Below are 5,763 nucleotides of genomic sequence, written 5' to 3'. Positions count from 1 at the left end.
ATTTTGCTTACGCAGTATATATACATATATTTATATATATATATATATATATATGTTTATATGTTATTTAACTACTTGGAGAGGTGCTTACATACAAATAAATAATAGAAAGTGTCCATTTAGATAGCTCAATAGTGCAATTCCTTAGCTATAAATATACAGTAAAACTCCTTTAATTTGAACTTCCTCTAAAGTTGGACTTCTTCTCATTTGGACTTCCTCTCACTTGGACATCTTCTAAACCTGGACTTTCTCTAAACTTGAACTGTCTCGTCATTGAAATTGTATTAGCATATTTGATGCGGAGTTGCAGTAAAACTGTTTACATGGTTTAGTCAGATATTGCGCAGACATGTTAATATTGGTACTATGTAATTTATTTAGATTAGTTATTGATAATTAATTTGCACTAACTGTATTTTTTTTCAGATTTCTATATTTTAAATAGCGTAAAACAACCCATCACAATGGCTAGCAACTCTAAAAGAAAACAAGTGACACTGACTCAAATTATAGAAAAATTAGATGCTGGAGATGAAAATAGCGTTATATTGAGAGATTATAAGATTGGAAGAAGTACACTGTTTTACATCAAAAATAAAAAGGAGGAAATATTGAAGGCTACTCCTTTCTCTACAAATAAAAGACATGTCAAAAGAAGAACTCTTCGCAGACCAAAGCAAGTTGAATTTGATCGAATATTGCATGAGTGGTTTGTAGCAAAACGGAATGAAGGTGTAGCAATATCTGGGCCCATGTTAATTGCTAAAGTATAATCTCTTAAGGAACAGTTGAATATCGCAGAAGAAATGAAATTCGGTGAAGGCTGGCTTAGGAGCTTTAACAGTAGACATGGTGTAAGACAATTAACAATGTCAGGCGAACAACGGTCTGTGGAGACACACGCAGCATCTAATTATTGTGACAAATTCAAGACGATAATTGCCGATTATGGCTTAACACCACTATGATGAATGTGGCGTAAATTGGAAGTGCTTACCTACAAAACCATTAGCCGGATCCGAGGAGCAGAAAATAAAAGGATTCAAATTAAATAAAGAAAGACTAACAGTGATGGTATGAGCTAATGCTTCTGGAACTCATAAACTTAAGCTTCTTGTCATCGGCAAATCAAAGTGTCCTCGAACATTGAAAGGAGATTCGCCTTTGCCAGTATCCTATTATTCTTCACGAAATAGATGGATGAATCAGCATTTGTTTAAAAAATTGTTTCTGCAAGAATTCGTGTCAGTTGTCCAGAGGCGTTTTCCTGAATTAGGTAAACCTGATTCAACGTGCTTGCTTCTGTTGGACAATTGTAGAGCACATCCTCCTGAGTCAGAACTAGTGTCATCTTGCGGGGATATTTTTGTGTGCTACTTCTCTCATCCAACCTATGGATCAAGTGATTATTTGGAACTTAAAATGTTTCTACGGAAATGATTTCATGATGAATATGATAAATAGTACCGTGAGTATAAGCGATTTTCAACGCCATTTTACTATCAAAGATGCCATATTTTCTCTCGTAATTGTATGGAATCAAGTTCGAGCAAGCACATCAACAAAACAAAAAGCATCCTCTAATTTGAACGAAGCGGATGTTCAAATTATAGGAGTTATACTGTATTATAATCTGATGAAAGGTTATAATCTTATATGCCAACAATCGTACGCAAGATTGTGACCAATAAAATATAAACTTTCCAAAAATGAGTAAATACTTGTATGTCTATCTCTCTTAAAGTAGTATCCTTAAGGAATATATATATATATATATACTAACCCCTTTTCTTTATTTCCCTGTCATCCTTTTCCTCACATGCATCTTGTTCTCTTCTTCCTGTTGTTAATTGCCTTCTAAGTCAATCATTAAGAAAAAAATGTCCGTATTTAATCTCACCTGGGGTAATTACACTACAATCGGTGCGTAACCTGTACAAACTGATCTAATCACATTCAGCCGGAGAGGCAACGAAAATAAAGTAAATTAGCTTCAAGGCTCCACATTTCCCGGCACCAAGCAATTAACTCGCATTATCAACCTCGACCTGGTCAATTTAATAACACTTATAGTTCGAAACCTCCAAGGATATCAAAAGTTTACATAGTACAATAAATGGAAAACTATGAGACAGAGTAACCTCGTTCTAAAAATCTATAAGAACCCCATCTCGATAATACTTCAAATGTATGATTAGAAGAGACGAGATCTCGTGAATCATGTTATCTTGAGAATCGGCGAACAATGGTCAGTTTATTACCCAGTGAAGAGTAGCTGGTACTTGTTTTGTTTTTTTCACTCATGGCACGGCTTCTCACGATGCAGGATACACTCAGTTTACGAGATGAAAGGATGTAATGCGTTCAGTTGGGGACTTCTTTATTAGAGTAAAAACGGTTTTCATCGTTTATTTTTAGACATGTAGTCGATGAGAACTGTCTGAAAAATAGAATAGGCGTGGAAGCAATAAAAAGTATATTTCTATTGTTCTACAACTGTTGCAATCAACTTGTGGGACGGTGCATTTATTCTTTTTTAAAAGGCCCTTATTTATGATCATCTTTTAGTCGATTTCTTTCTTCAAACGTACCGATATAATATTCGCTATTTATTACGCGTTTATATTTAAAAGAAGGCAAAATTTTTGCTTGCTAATGTTTGCATGTAAGATCGCTTTGAAGGGATTTCACCTGCTGGTGTCTGCTAAACTCACTAACAATTTGATTAGAAGGTAAAGAGGCAGATCAATATTTTATATGAAAAATAGTCTTTTTGATTGCGCTTAAACAGGTGCAAACGACGCTGTGAATGGTCGACTTGTTTTGATTGACTGTGAGCAAATGTAGCACTCACCTTGAAGACAGCGTTCTCCTTGACAAATGTGCATGCATAATTATTAATGCATTATGATATAAAATATACATTGATATCTTAATTCCTTTGCACTCTCAGACAACGTTAATTTATGAGCAGCCAAACAGGGTTTCTGGATTCATTAAGTATTTTAAGGAATTTAGATAACCTAATATTAAACATCGCGTGGATATGTACACACGTGTGTAAACTCAGCATACAACATCTTCTTATAAGTCGCGTGCAAGCGACTCTATAAGTCACTCGGTCGGTCGGTCGGTCGGTCGGTCTGTTGGTCGGTTTGGCTGTTGGGCTGTCCGTAACACTTTTGTGCTTGGCCTTTTTGGTTAAGATCAAAGGTCTGTTGTTAATAGATGCTGTTCTTAGCTTTTTAACCTTTTCTTGGCCTTTTGGCCAAGATCAAAGTATAGTATTTGTTTCGGCAGATACTGCAAGCAAAGACCATATGTGGAGGACCATATGTAGGAGCAACGCTTCATACCAATTGTCACTATCCAGCTCCCCTATTCTCCGGGGAGTTTGTCCCCGTTTCCCCTTCACTCCTCACATTAAAAATCGGCATTGTGACTAATTTGCTCAGTGGGGGAGCAAATAAATACCCTTCTGGCCAAGATGAAGGTGTAGTATCTGTTCCGGCAGATACTGCAAGCAAAAACCATATGTGGGGGCAACCTTACATATAAGACCTTCGTCAATGTAGGAGCAACGCTTCATACCAATTGTCACTATCCAGCTCCCCTACTCCCCGAGGAGCTGATCCCCATTTCCTCTTCAATCCTCACATTAAAAATCGACCTTTGCCTCATTTGCTCGGTGGATGAGCAAATACCCTTTTCTTGCCCTTTGGCCAAGATCAAAATGTAGTATCTGTTCCGGCAGATACTGCAAGCAAAGACCATGTGTGGGGGCAACCCCATATATAAGACCTTGGTCAATGTAGGGGCAACCCTTCATACCAATTGTCACTATCCAGCTCCCCTACTCCCCGAGGAGTTGGTCCCCATTTCCTTTCCCCTTCACTCCTCACATTAAAAATCGGCTTTGTGCCTTGTTTGCTCGGTGGAGGAATAAATAAATACCAACCCCACATATAAGACCTTGCTCAATGTAGGGGCAACCCTTCATACCAATTGTCACTATCCAGCTCCCATAACCCCCAGGGAGTTGGTGGCCATTTCACCTTAACTCCTCACATTAAAAATCGGCCTTGTGCATTATTTGCTCGGTGGGGGAGCAGATAAATGCCCTTTTCTTGGCCTTTTGGCCAAGATCAAAGTGTAATATCTGTTCTTACTACACGCTGTACTTATGTTTGTAACTTTGTGATATAAAGTGAGGGATCACTTTTCTGTATTTATGTAATGTAAAATGATCACCCACTTTACAACCTGTCAGTCTCAAAACCATCCAAGTCATTCTCCAGATCATTCAAGTTGTTTTGAAGGATTCCAGTTATTTTTTAAGCATTCAAGTCATTCTTAAGGTCATTCAATTCTTCCTAAAATCCATTAAAGTCATTCTAAGTCATTTACTTTTTATTTATTTAAGTCATTTTAGCCCATTTGTCGGTCATTTAAGTTTATTTTTAAGAATTTCATGTCAATCCTACATTCACGTTTTCATTCATTACACAAAAACACGCGACTAATGGCTATCGGCCTTGTTTTTCTTTTAAACGAACAATGGTGTAAATAACTGTTATTTAGCAATTGCTGTGCTTAAACAATATTCTAAAATGTTTTTGATTAATAATAAGGGTAGATATTAAAATGCTCCCACCGAACAATATGTGACACAAAGTTAGAAGTGGGATACAGGAAACCTCCCTTAAAGGGGGGGCACTCTTGCCTCGATTAAAATTGCCTGAGCATCCCCGTCGGCATACTCATTCAATTTATATATTAACCAGTTTTTTTCAGCATGTCGATGTACGTCTTAGAAGCGAATGTTGCTCGTTCGAAGAAGAATAGTTCGTAGACAGCTTTCTTGGACATAGCACAAAATAGTCACAGTTGGGGAATCTCGCTGATTCTCGAGAAGTTCATGTGGGTTTTCAGTATATCATGTGCGAGCGTTATGCTTGTGAACTTTGTTATTTACATGGAAAGTCGTCTCGTCGCTAAAAGCCAGCCGGTCGTCAAACTTCCATCTCTTGTTACATTGCAATGTAAAATCACGACGAGCTGGTTTATTAGTCTTTCAACTGTTGGACTAAATGTAGCTTGTTAGGCATTATATGAAGTCGTCTTCTTAAAACACGTCAAACGGATGTTGTAGGACGGTGAAATTCTCTACTGATCGATTTACAGGGGTCTCCGCTAGAAGACAGTTCGAACTTATTTATCCATATCTTCTGACGTTGAGAATGTCCCCTTCTCTTAGCTGAACAAAAGGACGCATCCGTAATGAATTTGACATGCCATCCTTATATAGACTTCCTTTCTGATGGCTGTTGTCCGAATATATTGCGAATTTATTGTGCTTTTATGACTATCTCTATTTCTTATTTTTTGCTGTATTTAGCTGTTTTATTTCGTAGACTATTTGTCCCTTAATACACGTGTATATTGTCGCTTCCAAAACGTCAATTTCATATTATAATTTGTAAAACTCATTATGTCTGTTTGTCTAATAGTTTCTATTTTTGAAGCTTTATCTCTACCGAAACGTGAGGTTACAATGCGATGCGAGGCAAGTCAAATCATTGCTTTTTTAGGATGTTTTTCTGGGTTTGAGCCGGTAAAAATAGCTGCTAATTGGTCAAAATTGAACAGAATTAGCAAGTCGGTTTATTTTACCTGTTTCTTACGTATCTGACGATAGCTCAAACAGTTAGCACTAAGTTTGGACCGCAATATGATTTGGTCTCGATTCAAGTTGATGGC

General features: G+C 37.2%; 1 pseudogene; it reads left to right on the top strand.

Moving 5' to 3' along the window:
* Positions 1-4,122: 4,122 nt before the first annotated feature.
* Positions 4,123-4,259, top strand: LOC145240497 (U2 spliceosomal RNA; annotated as a pseudogene).
* Positions 4,260-5,763: the final 1,504 nt, after the last annotated feature.

This window comes from Euprymna scolopes, chromosome 19, assembly GCF_053919585.1.
Source record: "Euprymna scolopes isolate OS-2025 chromosome 19, ASM5391958v1, whole genome shotgun sequence".
NCBI classification, from domain to species: Eukaryota; Metazoa; Mollusca; class Cephalopoda; order Sepiida; family Sepiolidae; genus Euprymna; species Euprymna scolopes.
Note: the sequence above shows the minus strand (reverse complement) of the source record. Positions and strands in the feature narration are given on the sequence as shown.